This window comes from Coenobita brevimanus, chromosome 94, assembly GCF_032717465.1.
Source record: "Coenobita brevimanus isolate Jiangsu-jjx chromosome 94, ASM3271746v2, whole genome shotgun sequence".
NCBI lineage: Eukaryota > Metazoa > Arthropoda > Malacostraca > Decapoda > Coenobitidae > Coenobita > Coenobita brevimanus.
Window position 1 is genome coordinate 27,178,492 of NC_137047.1, and position 18,583 is coordinate 27,197,074.

Genomic DNA, 18,583 nt, shown 5'->3' on the forward strand with positions numbered 1-18,583 from the left:
ACTGGGGTCTTTTTTTATCTCGCATGCGTGGAGGGAGGGCTCCTCACATATAGCTCTTCTCAACAGGGTGGATTCAAAGTCTTTTTGTCTCATGAGCTTCTCTTACTCTCTTCAATGCGCCCACTGTAGTTGTGGAGTGTGCTACCAGACGGATGGTACAGTAGCAGCCGCCTGGTAGCACACTCTCATTCTTTTTCTGTTCAACTCTCTGATGCAAGAGTTAAGAGATATTCTCAGTCATTCATATAATTATGCAACAGGTCAGCATTGGAATCGTCGTCCCCAGCCTGTATTTCCCTCTTCCTATAACCCGTTGCCTTTTAAATGCAACGTGTCCAGTCATCACGGAAAGAATAGGTCTTGATTTTGGCTTTCTTTTGTTCCCCCCCCCCTTTTTTTTAGGGGCAACTTTACCGGGTCATGGCCTTTGGTTTTCCTTGTATAAAACAAATGTAGGTTTATTCAAGCCCAGGTTAAGCCCGTTCATATCCATCTAATCTAATGCAGTTCCGGCGAAACCCATTCACGTCCTGTTTTTGAAGGAGTGACATGATCAGTGGTGGGGAAGGTCGAGGACCGTATGCGGTGTCGGTATGGCGGGAAGGTGGGAGGGGAAAAAAAAAAAAAAGATGGATGGGATGGGCGGAAAGGAGTGAATGGAGTGGGTGGGATGAGCCGAATGATGATGGGTGGTGGAGCAGGACGGGACGAGTACACCCTGTGAAGACGGGTGTTGTATGAGCGGCAGCGTTAGTGATGGGAAGGTGTAAGTCAAGGTCCATTGAATTCACAGTTTTCTCCTGGAAGTTCTGTCCGAGGGGAGGGGTGAATAAAAAATCATGCTGAATAGACATGGCCGGGATAAGCCGTGATACACGTTCTAGGTTGGCCAGTATGTGCATGGCGATGGTTTAGCTCAGAGCTCTCTTCAGGCCGAACAACAAAACTAATAACAGCAACAGTCAGATAAGCACGCGTCACTCTCATGTTCTTGGCGTCTCAGCCCAGGATAAAATTTAATAATCATAAGACATACTATGCACAGAGCTGAATATATGCCTGAACTAAATGCGTCGTGTAGAGTCATCATCATCATCATCATGACGTTTTTCCCGCGTAAATATGGGGAGAAGTATGACCTAAAACAAGGAAAGAGAAAGTTGAAAGTGGTATAAATGTCAGCAGCATGACCTGTTCAATGGGCCAATCATTAATACATACAGGCATCCGGAATCCTTGCTTCGTCACACACACACACACACACACACACACACACACACACACACACACACACACACACACACACACACCTGTCGGGCAGAGTCAATCCAGTGAGTGTCAGGTTAAGAATGAGGTGCCTGGAAAGAATGCAGAGAAACTTGCTCAAAATACGGGGTACAGTACAAGTTGCTGAAGATACTATGAACAATGGCAGTTGTATAATGGAGTCCAGCTGAGGGCCTGTCACAGCACAATACACCACACCACTACCAAAAAAATAATATATAAAAAAACGTACACGTCACACGCAGACAAACAATTTCTTTTACGCCGTGATGTCATGATAAACAAGTGTTATTTCGTTAAGGCAAAAAACTCATTAGTATAAAAAAAAATCAAGGAGAGTTGCTTTCCCTTGCGAGATGCTAGTTTTTTTGCTTGAGTTTTTGCGAAGTTCTGTATTAATCTTCCCTAAGCTGTTGTTGACGTGATGATTGTGGTAATGGTGGTGGTGTGTGTGGTAGTGGTATGGTGGTGGTAGTGGTGATGGTTGTGTTAGGGTAAGGGTGAGGGGGAAGGTAAGGGTGACTGGGAGGATGAAGGGGGAAAGTGAGGGTGGAGGGAGAGGAAAGAGCGGGCGATGAGAGCGTGTGTGAGAGGAAGAGGAGGGCAAAGGGAACAGGGAGGAGAGGGAGGGCGAGGATGAGGGTGAGGGGTGGAGGAGGCTGAAAGTGAGGAGGGAAGGGAAGATGCGGGTGAGGAGAAGAGAGGAGAATGATAAGAGGAAGCAAGATGAGGGCAAGGGGAGTAAGGTGAAGGGAAGGGAGGACGGAGAGAGGAGGGGAGAGGAAGAGAGAAGGCCCCCCTTCACACCCACCAAACCCTCCAGCCCAGACTGGCAGGAAATAGTGAGAAGGGCCACCATCCAGCACTGAAAAGCTGTCATGGATATTGCATGGGAAAGAGGGAAAGGAAATCTTATTTTACAATATCCAGTAGGATCCAATACTGAACCATGTGGCACTCCCCTTATAACATCGTCCCAGTCTGATTCTTTACCTTTTTTTTTATTATAACTGTTTACATCCTGTAAGCCAGTAATCGATCCACCCGAGCACTTTGCCTCTGAACCCATGCGCCATCAGTTTCTGAATCAGTCATCTGATGGGGAGCTTTATCAAAAGCTTTTTGAAAATCGAGATAGACGATGTTAACGGGTCTGGTCTCAGTGTATATGCCGAGTATAACGCAGAAGAAATCCGAGCAATTCGTAAAGCAAGAGCGGTAATTCCGAAAACCACGTTGTGAATTTTTTTTGTTTGTTTGTTTGCTAAAGGATTAACAAATTTGTCTCTGACAATAACTCCTAACAACATGTAAAAGGTGGCTGTTGTGTATATATACGCAACGACTTATCTTGCTCTCGTGTTCCTGAACTTGATTCTTCTGAATTCTCCACACTCTGGCTTCGGCTTTCCTGTCATTCTCTGACTAAATATATCTGTGCTGTTTACTTATCCCCTAATTCTACTGACTATCAAAAATTCTTCGACTATCTTACTTCTACGATGGAACACATTCTATCCATTTCTCCTTTCTCTGAAATCTCCATTCTTGGAGATTTCAATGTTCACCACCACCTTTGGCTCTCCTCTCCTTTCACGGATCCACCTGGTGAACAAGCCTACATCTTTTCTATCCTTAATGACCTAGAGCAGCTTGTACAGCACCCTACCCGTATCCCTGACCACCTTGGAGAGAGCTCCAACATACTTGACCTCTTCCTCACAACTAATCCTTCTGCTTACTCTGTTAATCTTTTCTCTCCGTTGGGCTCCTTCGATCACAACCTTATTACCTTAACCTGTCCTATCACTCCGGTACAGCCTGTGGACCCTCCAGGGAAACGTCGTCTGTGGCATTTTGGAGCCGCGAACTGGGAGGCCCTCAGGCAGTACTTCTTTGATTTTCCCTGGAATGATTATTGCTTCCATGGCCGTGAGCCATCTGAGTGTGCCTTGCGAATTACGGAGGTTATTCTCTCGGGCATGGAAGCATACATTCCTTTCTCATATCCTTTGACTAACGCAAGAAAGCCTTGGTTTAATCACGCTTGTTCTAATGCTGTCCGCAACAAGGAGAGGGCCTACAAAAGGTACCGGAGCCAACCCACCCCTGAATCACATCTTTTATACGTTTCTGCCTGGAATCGTGCTAAGTCTGTTCTTCGCTCTACTAAAAATAATTTCATCCATACTAAATGCTCTCAACTCTCCAACTCGAATTCTTCCCGCTCCTTCTGGCATCTTGCCAAAAATCTTTCTAACAACTTTACCTCATCATCCTTCCCTCCTCTTTTCTACTCTGATGGTTCTGTAGCTATTTCTTCTACTGATAAAGCAGATCTCTTCGCACAGACTTTCTCCTCCAATTCTACCTTAGACGATTCCGGTGCTGTTCCTCCATCACTTCCCCCCTCTGACTTCCTCATGGCTGACATTAAAATTTCTTCAGTTGATGTATTATCTGCCATCACTGGCCTCAGTACTAACAAGGCATATGGGCCTGATGGGGTCCCTCCTGTTGTTCTCAAGAATTGTGCTTCTGTGCTTACACCCTGCCTAGGCAAACTCTTTCGCCTTTGTCTGTCAACTTGTACCTTTCCTTCTTGCTGGAAGTTTGCTCTCATTCAGCCAGTCCCAAAGAAGGGTGACCACTCCCAACCCTCCAACTATCGTCCAATTGCTTTAACGTCCTGTATTTCAAAAGTTTTCGAGTCAATTCTTAATAGAAAAATTTTAAGGCATCTTTCCTATCACAATCTTCTTTCCGATCGTCAGTATGGGTTCCGTCAGGGACGCTCCACTGGCGATCTTCTCACCTACCTTTCAGACTCCTGGTCATCCTCCTTTCGGGACTTTGGCGAAAGCTTTGCCATTGCACTTGACATCTCAAAGGCTTTCGATCGAGTCTGGCATAAATCTTTAATTTCCAAACTGCCCTCCTACGGTTTCTATCCTTCTATCTGTGCCTTCATCGCTAGCTTCCTTTCTGGTCGTTCTATAGCTGCTGTTGTAGACGGCCATCGTTCTTCTCCTAGATCTATCAACAGTGGTGTTCCTCAGGGCTCTGTCCTATCACCAACTCTCTTCCTTTTATTCATCAATGATCTTCTAAGCTGTACATCTAACCCTATCCACTCATACGCCGATGACTCCACCCTTCACCTTTCCATTCGGTTCTCGCAACGCCCATCTCAACAGTTACTTCAACAAACAAGGGATGAGGCTATGGCACACCTAATGTCTGACTTGGCTCGTATCTCTGACTGGGGTAAAAATAATATGGTTGTCTTTAATGCATCTAAGACTCAGTTCTTACACCTATCAACCTGACAAAATCTTCCACAGGTATACCCACTAATGTTTAATAATATTCAGCTTAATCCTGCATCATCCTTGAACATGCTTGGGGTTTCATTTACTCGGGACTTATCTTGGAAAGATCATATTACATCTCTTGTAAAATCTGCTTCCAAGAGATTGGGTGTGCTAAGCCGACTCCGCTCTTTCTTTACCCCTGCGCAATTGTTGACTCTATACAGGGGTTTTATCCGCCCCTGTGTGGAGTACAACTCTCATGTGTGGGGAGGCTCCCCACATGCAGCTCTTCTCAATAGGGTGGAGTCAAAGGCTTTTCGTTTCATTAACTCTCCTCCTCTTACTGACTCCCTTCAACCTCTGTCTCTTCGCCGCACTGTTGCATCTTTATCTCTTTTCTATCGCTACTTTAATGGTCACTGCTCCTCTGAACTGTCTGCTTACATTCCTCCACCTCTACGACGGGTGCGTAGCACCCGTCTGGCAGCAAACTCTCATCCTTTTTCTGTCCAACTCTCTAATGCAAGAGTTAACCGTTACTCCCAGTCTTTCATTTATGCAACAGGTCAGCTCTGGAACTGTCTCCCTCTGTCTGTATTTCCTGCTGTCTATGATCTCCAGTCTTTCAAACGCAGTGTGTCCAGGCATCTCAAAATGATTGGATCTTGAATTTGGCTCTATATTGTATTTTGTTTTTCTCTTGGAGGGAACTGTTACTGCGGGCTCATGGCCTTTGGTTCCTTCTTCCTCACATTAGAAAAAAAAAAAAAAAAAAAAGCTTAGCCTATCGGTAGATAATTTTCTGGTAGCAGTTCACAGCATTTTTTTTTTTAAATATTGGGGTTAAATTGCTAATTTATACTCACGAGGCACCTCATTCTTAGCTCCGCCAAGGAGGCGTTGGTTAGTTTGTCTGTTTGTCGGTTAGCAGGATTACTCAAAAAATTAAGAACGAATTTTGCTGAAATTTTCTGGAGGGGTAGGGTATGGCCCAAGGAACAATCCAGTAGATTTTGGTGGTGATCAGGACCATCATCCTGATCCAGGAATTTTTCAAAAGATTCCCTACCGTTGCGGGATAGTGACAGTTTCAACATTTTTGCTTCTAACTCGATAAATAATGCCTACAATTCTTGCACTTCAGTCTTGGCAGAGGTTTGCAATCTGGGATTGCTTTTGTTTCTTAATGATTTATTGAATAGCTGAGGTAATGGCTTAGATATTTCATTCTCTGTTTTCCTCAGAATGCAGAGAGATGTTTTATCTGGCCCTGTTGTTTTATTCACTTTAAGTTGACCAATGGCAAGTCGTACATCATTGTTGCTGCCAGTAATGTCGCAAATTATGTTACTCTCTTCAAAGACAACAGGAGAAGCTGCAGGAATGGTATCTGTATTTTCCTCTGTAAATACGGATGCAAAGAAAGTGCTGAGATTTTTAACCATCTCCATTTCATCGTCTGTGTGGTCTGCATTATCTCTAACTATTGGACCAGTTGTTGGTGTTATTTCCTTCTTGTTTCTGATGTAGCTGAAAAAGTATTTAGGGTTGGATTTAGTGATAACAGCAACATGAACTTAAATTTTTTTCGTACTTTGCTTTATTAATTTTTGCTGTACGACAAAGAGCATCGAATTTATTTTTATCACTTTGATTCTTTGTGACATTACAATTTCGAGGGGCTAGAGAAGATGAGGAAGAGTTTTCTTACTTTGCTTTATTGAATTTTTTGCTTTACGACGAAGAGCATCGAATATGTTTTTACAGCTTTGATTCTTTACGACATAACATTGAGAGGGAGAGAGAAAAGAGAAGGGGAGGGAGAGGAGTGAGGGGAGGGGGAGGGAGGAGAATGAGGATGAGGGAGGATTGTGATGGGAGGGGGAGGGAGGAGAATGAGGATGAGGGAGGATCGTGAGAGGAGGGGGAGGGAGGAGAATGAGGATGAGGGAGGATTGTGAGGGGAGGGGGAGGGAGGAGAATCAGAATGAGGGAGGAAATGAGGGTGAGGGAAGAGGGGAGGGTAAGAGGGAGGAGTAGGGTGAGGGTGGTGCAGTGGAGAGGGGGAGGGAGGTGTACCCAGCGCTGAGTGTGCACATCAAGACTGGTCACTAATAAGACAACAGTATCACTCCTTTATCACATCTTGGTACACGAACAGTCACAGCCATAAGTTCCTTAGTAGTGCATCGCGTATACCTCACTCTTGGGGCGTTTCCGTTACTTTCCTCTCTGGTGCATGGTATCAAAGAGCATCATCAGTAGGCGGAGAAGCATGCCAAACTTCTCTCACTTTAAGACTTTCAGTCGGAAGAGGAAAGTGACCAGTAGAAAAGGTCAGATACGAGGCGAACTTTGTCCCCGACTGTACCGTCTCCTTAAACACGGAATCACAGTATTTGTCGCTGATCATGGTCACTTGTCAATTTTATTTTTATTTTTTTTTTTTAAGGCGGAAATCAGTTTTATTGACCTTTGGTTGCTGAGAAGTAAAATGAATTATCTTTATAACTAGTATGGGCTATATCTCCACAAAACCGTATGGTTTTGGCCTACATATAATACCTGTCAATTGCAGCGAAAGGTTACGCAGGAAAGTATTTAAGTTAGCTATATGGCAGCCAGAATTTCCCGTACCTGAATAAAGCCTGGAGTCAGTTTGTATGAAATACGGTATCCAAGTGCAGAACCCGAGCAAGATGATAGGAGTAATCTGCATATTCTCTGAGTTCTGCACATGATGGGAGAAATGGTGCTCATGACAACATTATTATTTGTATCTGCAGTGAGAGTCGTCAAGGAAATGAAGGTGACGAATTTTTACTTCCCACTTGTTGTTTGTTGTTGTTGGCGTCGTCGTCGTCGTCGTCGTCGTTGTTGTTGTTGTCGTTGTTGTTGTTGTCGTTGTTGTTGTTGTCGTTGTTGTTGTTGTCGTTGTTGTTGTTGTCGTTGTTGTTGTTGTCGTTGTTGTTGTTGTCGTTGTTGTTGTTGTCGTTGTTGTTGTTGTCGTTGTTGTTGTTGTCGTTGTTGTTGTCGTTGTTGTTGTCGTTGTTGTTGTTGTCGTTGTTGTTGTCGTTGTTGTTGTCGTTGTTGTTGTTGTCGTTGTTGTTGTTGTTGTTGTTGTTGTCGTTGTTGTTGTCGTTTTGTTGTCGTTGTTGTTGTTGTCGCTGTAGTTGTCGTTGTTGTCGTCGTCGTTGTTGTTGTTGTTGTCGTCATCATTGTTGTTGTTGTGCTTTGAGAAATTTTGAAATGAACCATGGCCACGCACATGATGACCAACCTTTAACACCCTTCTTCACAGAGCATATCACGCCCTCCCTCCCAACACTCATCACCATCTCTCTCACCCCTATCCATCCGCCCCACTCCTATTCACCTCCCTCAGATCCATCTTGTTAAATAATAAATAAAGAAATCCGTTCCCGTTGCCAGTTTCATCCTTCCTACACCTCACATCTTCACAGGGTGTGCTCGTCATATGCTGCCCCAGCACTTGACACGTTTTAGTTCATCCGATCGACCCCATCCATCCAGTCCTTTATGCCCATTCTCTCTCTCTCTCTCTCTCTCTCTCTCTCTCTCTCTCTCTCACCTCACCACCTTGCCAAGAACGATCTTCACAGCAAATGCGTCCCCTACTCAACCCCATCACTCACAGCCGTTCAGGCTCCAGGCTCATCCCGCCCACCCTGCTCATTTTGTACAGCTTTGGTGATCGATATAGAGATAATTGCCTTGACTACAGGTTGATCTGTAATGCCCCTGTTCGCAGCGTTTTATTTCACTCCTGGTGGTGGAAAGAGACATCACCGGATGACACCTACTTTTCTGGCCCAATTATACAGACATGGACTGCAGGAGAAGAGCAGCTTTAGTCTGCAGCCACCCGGGTTCACATTTGGATGAGCCTGGAGCCATAATAACAACTGCAGTAATATCACTCAAAATGGTCCGCCAACAACCAAAATCCCTAACCATCCTGCCCGCACTTCCCTGTCCCACCCACTCCTAAAAATACCTATGATATTATACCTCAGCCATTAAACTGGTTGACCTAGTTTTCACACATCCCATTCACAGGCATAACCTTTAAACGTGTATGAACGTGATTCAATATGATGGACCTAAAGTGACCTGAAACAAGAAGGATGACTTGATTTGTCGCATATATATATATATATATATATATATATATATATATATATATATATATATATATATATATATATATATATACAGAAGCTCCGATTAGGCTGGTATGTACGTGGATCATGAAACAGTGAAACACCAGGTATATGAAAGTAGAGCTTGTTTACTTTATTCTTGCTATTGTTATTATTATTATTATTATGGTTGTTGGTGCTGCTGTTGTTCTGTCGCTGCTTCAACTAGTTGGTGAAAGTTTTGAAACAAACCATCGCCATTGCCCATCTTTACATTGCATCATACCCCCGCTCAAACCACCACCCACCACCAGCTCCCACTGGTCCCACCCACCACTCTCTTCTACCCACCTTCCTCACGCAGTACCAAACTTCTATGAAAAATCTTTTCCCATTTCCAGATGGTGTTCTTCATACAATGCCCATTTTCCCGCCCTGCCTCACGGCCCACGCCCGTCCCACCCACCACCCACTTCTTTCCACCCACCCTGTCCATCCAGCCCACCCACAAGTCTCCACAGCAAATACGTTTCCCAGCGTGTCCCACCACTCACCGCACCGCCATCATAGCCCAGCTCACACACTCATCTCTGCCCTTCCCACCCTGTCCTGAAAAATATGAAATTATCTTTAAAAGTACTCGTATAAACTGAGGTGATAATTAGCACATACATTGACACTATGGCCTGCGTCGATTTTTATTGACTCGACATGAAGTGATCGAAAAGGTTATAAACTGCCTGTGAGACTTGTCAATAGATCTACCTGTGTGTGAACATTGTTGAAATGAGCCGATATGACCAGCAAGGATGTAGGCTGATTCTGAATGCATGTGGCTGGGCCTGAATTGATGTGATGGGTCCGAATGGTTGTGAAGGCCGTGGAGGACCTAACAAGATATGAATGGTCCTGAACTGGCCTGACAGCCTGAATGGGTGTGACTGACAGGAATGAACATAACAGGACCTGAAATGACCTAATTCTGCCAGAGTGGTCCTTGATGGCTCTGAGTTGGCATGGTTTGGCCTAAACGGCTGTCAATAGCCTGTATTATATTAATGATTTGAGTTGGTCTAATCGTGCCGGAGTAGACCTAAAATGGCAGTGATGGACCTGACTGGCCTTAATTGGACCTGAACAGACCTGGCTGAGCCTTGATGAGTTTGAATGAATCAGTATGATCTGAATGGCCTAAGGTGGATTTAACTGGACGTGGATTGCCCTGAGAGTTCCTCATGGAGCCAGACTGACCTAACCGAGCCTGAGTGGATGTGAATGACGTGAATCGACCTAAATGGTACTAACTGGTCGCAACTGACGATGGATCTGAATGATCTGGAATGGATGTAAACTGACCTGACTAACTCTGAATCGATGTGAATGACTTCAGTGATTCAGTTGGTTTGAAAGCACCTGACTGGATTTTAATGGCTCTAGTTAAACTTGAATTAACGTAAGCTGACCTGATTTGACCTGACGAGGGTGAAATGAATGTTGTGCTCTGACTGGACATGAAGTGGCACCGATGAAGCTGAAAGAATCAAATCACTGATCCTGAATGGCCCTGGTTGGTTGATGTTCTCTAGCCTAGCCTTCTTGAACCAGAATTGCTTTATGTAGGCTGGAATGGACCTTCGTTGTTATGAATGAGTCTGAACACGACTGATTTAGCCTAAATGAATGGATGGAAGTACCTGTGTTGGAAATTAATGGTAAACGTTGGTCTGGCACTGACAGAAATGATGAACTACAATAATTCATACTGTTAATCCGATATACTGTCATAACAATACAAGACCAAGATCACAATGAAATTATGACTTACAAAGCAAGTTATGGGTTTATAGTTATTTATATCTTTTTTCCTTTTCCTTTTAATATATAGGAGCAACAGCAGCAGTTTCACGTGGAGCTAAGGTTGAGGCAGCCGTAATGCTGTTATGTGCTGTACGGCCCAAACCACCTACAAGCCGTGCCTTTAATTGGCTTCATGTTAACTGCCGTGAGAACTACACTTACGAGGATTACATCAGCCAGAATAAATACGGTTTCGACGTTGCCTATATTTGGCGTGAATGTTATTATTTATGATTGGTTATATCAAGTCCAGTTACTTCTCCAAAAACGAAAACGTCTGTCATCAGCGGCAATGAACTCCCTATTCCCCTCACCATGCTTGCCCACCAAATACGTTACTATAAACGTATCGTAATTTCAGTGAATTGAACCAGACACAGACAGCAACAGCACTCCACGAACCTCTCTCCCTCCTGTCGTCCTCCCCCCCTCCCCCCAGCCTGCCTCGCCCCCTCCCCCCAGCCTGCCTCGCCCCGTCCATGCGCTCCCCCTCCCTCCACACCCCTCTTCCTCCCTCCCACCTTCCCCACCCGACTCACACATTCCTCTTGGTTTAGCTTCTCACTCCCTCGCTGTAAGTATTAGCATCGGTGGTTCAGTGGTAGAATTCTCGCCTGCCACGCGGGAGGCCCGGGTTCGATTCCCGGCCGATGCAAGTGCTGTTTTTTAACTAATCCCTTCATTTTTTTACCTGCAGCGAAACAATCAGATCTATAACTGGCACACCTGGGGGATCTCTCTCTCTCTCCTAGGAAAGTTCGAATATCTACTCTTGGAGAGCTCTGAGCGATTTTCTTTTGTAATACGAAGTTGCTCAGCTTGAAATTTTGGGTTGATTTGATATGTCAGCTTTTGCATGGCTGCAAAGCTTTCGCCGCAGGTCTATGAAGGTAGTCTCTTCTTGTTATCACGATCTCACTAAGATGAATTTGTTCATTAATTCCGTCTAAGTGCAACGGTGAAGGGCTTAACTAAAGTTGTATCTGCTGCTGGAGAGGTACGGCTTCATGCCGCGTCACCAGTTTAACCGGGTGGCCCCGCACCCTTTAATACACTGTATACATTCCTCATCTCCCTCCCTATCGCCCGAGAGGAGGAAGGTGGACTGCAAGGCCATAGTTCGCTGAGTCACGTTCAGATGAACCTAGTGCAACAACAACAACAACAGCAACAAAAAGGCTTGTTCAGAAAGTCCCTGAGAAACTTAACAAAAACGTTTGGAGGACGCAATATTAAGTCATTAGATGAAAGAGAACGCTGTGATAGTTATCACAAGACTCTGTTTACAGCTTATTCTTCACTCAGAACTACAAAATACTTCACACCAAACTAAAATGGATAGTAACGATGAAAGATGACAAAACCAAACGACTCATAATAATTAACTGCCGTAGAGACTTGTATATCACAGAAGTTGGCAAAGGTGTTTATTGAATTAGGTCTCGGGAGCATCGACACTCACGAGGAGAGAGAATCCATCACAAGAGTAAGTAATGTCCCTCGTGGTAGAACTACACCCTCATATACAGATGTAGTTTATTGGTAAGATACGACAGTTTTGAACCGACCTGGACCTTCACATCCTCCAGCTTTCTTCCTCCACTTGTCTCCCCTCTACTCTTCCAACATTTAACCCCATATCTTCCCTCTTTTCCTACCCGCCCTTCTCCCTTCCCCACCGCCCCTTCCCTATCTCTCCCCCTCATCTTGCTGCATGTTCTGCTTCTACTCATGCCTAAAGAGGGTCAGCTGGGGTCTATATTTTAACATTTTCAACCTAACTTGGCCAAGATTTTCGTCCCTTTGTAGTTTATTTCATATAGCTCACTAGTAGAAAAGACAGTCTTACGATGGTCTTACGGCACTTCTTTGTGACTAGTATCATAATCTAGTGCTAATTTCTTGTTACAGCTGGGTATCGAAGAAAAGGATGAATATTTTAGGCCTGATTAAAGTAAAAGGAGTAAAGTGTTTTCTCAGTAAACAGCATTTCCATATATGTGTACAATTCTCCCAGACGACCAGTGCACGGCACACTAAAATCAACACACAAATGTCCCTCACCACCCTTCCTTCACCTGCCCTCCTTCTCTTTCTCCCTCACCTTTCGTCCTTTCCATTCTCTTTCATCCTTTTTCCTACCCTTCCTCTCTGTCTACCTGCAGTGGCAATGTTCACCCGGGCAGTCCTCTTTATAACACCAGTAATGTCCACTAATGCCAGAGATTTACCTGCTTTACGGGCCAGGGTATGACAGCGTACAGTGGCAGGTGGAGAGGGAGCCTGTTGTATCATTCATGTTCTATTGTATTACAGGGATATTACGTAAAGCAGTATAGGACCCGCAATTATAAAGTATTCTAAGCTTAAGGTATATATAAGATGACTTGTGTATTCCTCTGCCGTCACGCTTACAACTACCATAAATTTCACGATCAAATCAGAGCAAATACTAAAGTGACAGCATTATTAAAAAAACAAAATGATTTGTAATAGAAGTTGAACTGTGAAGACTTGTTTAACCTAAAAACAGAATCCTTTACAAACACGACTGTCAAGCCTCTAGGACAATCATATCATATTAAACAGGGCCCAGATTTACTTACGGTTTATTCAGTACCCAATAACTATGATTTATATTTTGCAGTAAGGACAAGGAAAGGAGAGAGCAGAATTGTTATGTCCCTTGTTCCTCGTAGAGAGAGAGAGAGAGAGAGAGAGAGAGAGAGAGAGAGAGAGAGATTAAATTATCGTAGGTTACATGTGTCTTCTGGGAAAATAATAAGGAGAATGGAGAATCTTCCCGTGTCTTCAACCCTTATTACAAAACCCAGTACAAGTTATGACAGGGAACTGATTGTAAACACGTGTGTGAATCCCGCCTCAGCATTGGGTAGTCAGAGTACTGGGTGACCAAAAATAAGAGGTACCAATTGTGTGGCTGAGAAACAAACTCGACACCTCTTTTTTTTTTTTTCATTCGGTATTTTTCCCACTTCTTTTTTTCTTTTTTGTCATCCGGTATTTTTCCCACTGGTGAACACTGGTGAGCATAAAAATTCAGCTCTTTCAAGTTTTTCCTTTTTTTAACTATCCCTTCAGTCCAGGAACGATTTTTTTTTTCATTGCTGACGACAGACGATTTTTTTCAGCTTGAGAAACAGACTCGACACCTCTTTTTTTTTTTTTTTTTTTATCTGGTATTTTTCCCTCTTGTGAACACTGGTGAACATCAAAATTCTGCTCTTTCAGGTTTTTCCTTTTTTAAACTTTATCCCTTCAGCCTAGGAACTTTTTTTTTTTTTTTTGCTGCTGACGGACGATTTTATTCAACTTGGGAAAGATGTATCGTACTAAAAGAGTTTCAGAAGGCTGCTCCTAACCCTCCACTTCGCTAAGGCCATCATAAGCTAAAAAAAAACATGCTTGAATATAGCAAGAACATAATTAAAATCATGGGAGTGAATGCGTTAAAGAAAGCTTAAAAATATAAAAAAATAAATAAAGCCACATAAAGATATATTCATTTTGTCACGAGTGGACTCTGGGTATTTAAAAGACTGGAGATCTTTGGGGTATTTAAAAGACTGGAGATCTTTGGGGTATTTAAAAGACTGGAGATCGTTGGGGTATTTAAAAGACTGGAGATCGTTGGGGTATTTAAAAGACTGGAGATCGTTGGGGTATTTAAAAGACTGGAGATCGTTGGGGTATTTAAAAGACTGGAGGTCGTTGGGGTATTTAAAAGACTGGAGATCGTTGGGGTATTTAAAAGACTGGAGATCGTTGGGGTATTTAAAAGACTGGAGGTCGTTGGGATATTTAAAAGACTGGAGGTCGTTGGGGTATTTAAAAGACTGGAGGTCGTTGGGGTATTTAGAAGACTGGAGGTCGTTGGGGTATTTAAAAGACTGGAGGTCGTTGGGGTATTTAAAGACTGTAGGTCGCTGGGGGTATTTAAAAGACTGGAGGTCGTTGGCAGTTGGAAGACAGACTGAAAATAATGTTGTAGCGTTGACCAGTTGCATAATTAAAAGACTGATACTACTGTTCAACTGATGAATTAAGAAGTTGGGGCTATATCATGAAAACCGAGTGGGCGAACATGTAAGCAAGCCCTTAATCTTTGACAGGAATTTATAAAGCACATGTACAGAGACACACGTATCTTCCCAAAGTTTGACGAATACATAGCGGAAAAGTCGAACCCTATGAAACACGCACCAGTAGAGATAGGGTTTTCAGTGATTTTCGACGGCTGTAAAATATCTTCAGACGGAACTGGGAAGGTAGTTGTTCCTCTGACTGTATCGGGTACCGTACCTTTAACTTCGCCTACATTTTCGTCCTTTTGTCGCCTTTCTCACGTAGATTAGTGGCAGAAAAGAACAGTGTCACCGTTCTACGCCCTGTCCATAGCACCTTTTCGTGACTGGCATTATATTTTAGCATTAATTTATTGCTACAACTTAGCAGTGAAGATGGAGGGCTGGCAAGTTTAGGCCAAGGTAGAGTAAAAGGAATATAGACAAGCGTGGCTGCCCGGATTTGCCCTCATTCCTTACACTTTGCCCACGAAGAAAGCTCAGGAATACTACCTGTTGACCACACGAGAGTCAATAATGATCTATCATCTATCTATATACCTAGGCTGCTTTCCCCAAGGAAAGGGAGGTAGCCGAGACAGGACGACTCACTCTCCATTTACTCATCCATTCAAACACATTCATTCGCATCTTAGCCCCAAAGGGGAGAACGGACAGATCCTCACCGCATCACACCGCACAAGGGTCAACTGCGCAATGCAATCAGTGACATCCACAGCAGGGCCTGAGAGCAGAACTGGTTTACCCCTGCCACATCATAACAGACCCATCCCCTTACCCGCACCTGACCTGGCTAGCTGATCAGACCAAATGCGGGAGAATATCCCCTCAGGGCTGCGTCATCACTTATTCATTCAAAATTTCTCTCCATTTATTTCTGTCACGCACAGCCACTCTTCCCTGCTCAACAGACATCCCTCTCGCATCCAGCGCTCTCTTCACACTGTCCATCCATCCTATTCGTGGTCTTCCTCTCAGTCTTACACCTCTCACATCAGATCTAGTTATCTTTTTCACCAATCGCTCATTATCCATTCTCTCCATATGCCCAAACCATTGCAACACCCTCTGCTCAACTCTACCAGCCATCTCTCGAACAACTCCAGTTCTCCTTCGCACTTCATCATTTCGCACTCGATCCATACGCGTCACTCCACACATACTCCTCAGACATCTCATCTCCATTACATTCAAACTTTTCCTCTCTGCTACACCCATATTCCATGTTTCAGCCCCATATAATGCAGTCGGTACCACAACACCCTCATACAGCCTTCTCTTTACATCCATTCTAAGCGAACGACATTTAAACACTTTTTTCATTCCTCCCAGCACCTTTCCTACTTCATTTATTCTAAACTTCACTTCTGCATCTATTCTTCCATCCACAGCAACATGTGACCCTAGATATTTAAAACAATCTACCTCCTCAAGCAACTCACCATTCAAAACTATATTCATCCCCTACCATCTATCAACCTCGTACAGTTCATCACTTTACTCTTATTCTCATTTACTTTCAATTTCCTCCTTTCACACACCCTTCCAAACTCCTCTACCAACTGTCTCAATCTCTCCTCTGAATCAGTCACCAGTGCAGTATCATCTGCAAACAGCAGCTGCTTCAGATTCCACTCTCCTCCATCAACATTTACCAGACTCAGACCACCTAAAACTCTTGCATTCACCTCCCTTACAACACCATCCATGTAAATATTAAACAACCAAGGCGACATCACACATCCCTGTCGCAGCCCCACTCTCACGGGAAACCAATCACTCACAGCATTTCCCACTCTTACACACGCTCTACTATTTACATAAAAACTTTTCACCCCTTTTAGTAACCTACCATCAAGTCCATACAATCTTAAAACAGTCCACAAAGCCTCCCTATCAATTCTATCATACGCTTTCTCTAAATCCATAAATGCCCAAAACACATCCTTGCCTTTCGCTAAATACTTTTCACACACTTGTCTCACAGCAAACACCTGATCAACGCATCCCCTCCCTCTCCTAAAGCCACACTGCTCATCACCAATCACTCCCTCTGTACCCTCTCTAACTCTCATAATTAACACTCTACCATACACTTTACCTACAACACTCAACAGACTTATACCCCTAAAGCTAGTACATTCATACTTATCACCCTTGCCTTTATACAACGGGACCACACAAGCACTTGCCCAGTCAATTGGCACCATACCTTTCTCAAAGCACACATTCAATAATCTTACTAACCAGTCAACAATAGTCACTCCACCACCCTTCAGGCATTCGATATAATGATACGATAACTATTTGACAGTCGAAGACGGAGGGGGGGTGCAAGGAACAGCGTGGTGGACTGAAGAGGTGAGACAGGCTGTGGCACCAAAGAAGAAAGCATTCAATGAATGGATGAGAAATAGGGGCGTGGAAGAAGTTGAGAGGCGGAAGAGAGAGTTATATGTAGAAAGAAAGAGAGAGGTGGAAAGATTAGTAAGAGAGAGTAAGAAGAGAGTGGATGAGGAATTTGGAAGGAATTTGAGTGTAAAGTGGAGGGACTGTAAGAAAATGTTCTGGAAGTGAAGAGAGTAAGACAGGGTGGAAGTGAGGTTAGCAGGGAAGTGAAAGATAAAAATGGTAGATTACTAGTGGAGAGGGAGAAAAAGTGTGCAGATGAAGAGAACACTTTAAGGAATTGTTGAACATACAGGATGAAAGTAATGCGAGTATAAGTGGCTGGGGAATGGCTGGGAGAAGGAGGGAGGTGAGAAGACAGGAAGAAATCAGTAGGATAGAAGTTGTAGAAGCTATGAAGAAAGTTAAATTTGGGAAAGCCCCAGGAATTGATGGAGTGTGTGGTGAAATGCTGAAGCATGGGGGAGAGATAGTAGTAGAATGGATGTGGAAGATGTGCAGATTGGCCTGGGAGGAAGGTAGAGTCCCGGAGGATTGGAAGTCAGATATAATTATTCCCTTGTACAAAGGAAAAGGGGAAAAAGAAGTGTGTGGTAATCATAGGGGCATTTGTCTTCTTAGTATAATAGGAAAAGTGTTTGGTAGGATACTTATTGACAGAGTTAGAGAAAGAACAGAGGAATTAGTTGGAGAAGAACAGGGAGGCTTTAGGAAGGGAAGAGGTTGTGTAGTTCAGATATTCATCCTTGGATCTTTAGTGGAAAAGTTTCTAGAGAAGGGAAAGAAGTTGTATGCGGCTTTCATGAATTTGGAGAAAGCATATGACAGGGTGGATAGACAAGGATTATGGAAAGTATTAAGAATATATGGAGTAGATGGGAAGTTGTTGAATGCTGTGAAGAGTATGTATGATGGTGCTAAGGCTGCAGTGCGTGTGGATGGTGAACTAAGTGAATTTTTCTCTTTGAAGGTTGGGTTGAAACAGGGATGTGTCATGTCTCCATGGTTGTTCAATCTGTACATGGATGGGGAAATAAAATAGGTACAAGGTAGGATAGTGGATGTTGAAGTGGCCCTGGTGAGAGAGGATAGTTTTTGGAAACTCCCTGTACTGTTGTTTGCAGATGATACTGTGTTGTTGGGTGAAGACGAAGGGGAGCTGCAAGGCTTGGTGGATGAGTTTGGGAGAGTGTGTAAGAAACGGAATCTAAAGGTGAATGTAAGGAAGAGTAAAGTGATGGTCTTTGAGAGAGGTGAAGTCAGTGAATGTACAGCGAGGTTGGATGGTGAGGAATTGGAAAATGTGAGTACGTTTAAGTACTTGGGTAGTGTGATGAGTAAGGATGGAGGTTTGGAGGGTGAAGTGCTTGAAAGGGTACAGCAGGGAAGGAAGGTTGCTGGTTCCTTGAAAGCAGTGATAAGAATCAGGGAAGTGAGCATGGAAGTG

At 43.7% G+C, this 18,583-nt stretch overlaps 1 non-coding gene across 1 annotated transcript; it reads left to right on the forward strand.

Moving 5' to 3' along the window:
• The first annotated feature begins 11,205 nt into the window (after positions 1 to 11,205).
• Positions 11,206 to 11,276, forward strand: TRNAG-GCC (transfer RNA glycine (anticodon GCC)). The gene has a single exon. It is a non-coding gene; the product is annotated as a tRNA-Gly (tRNA).
• The last annotated feature ends 7,307 nt before the right edge of the window (positions 11,277 to 18,583 follow it).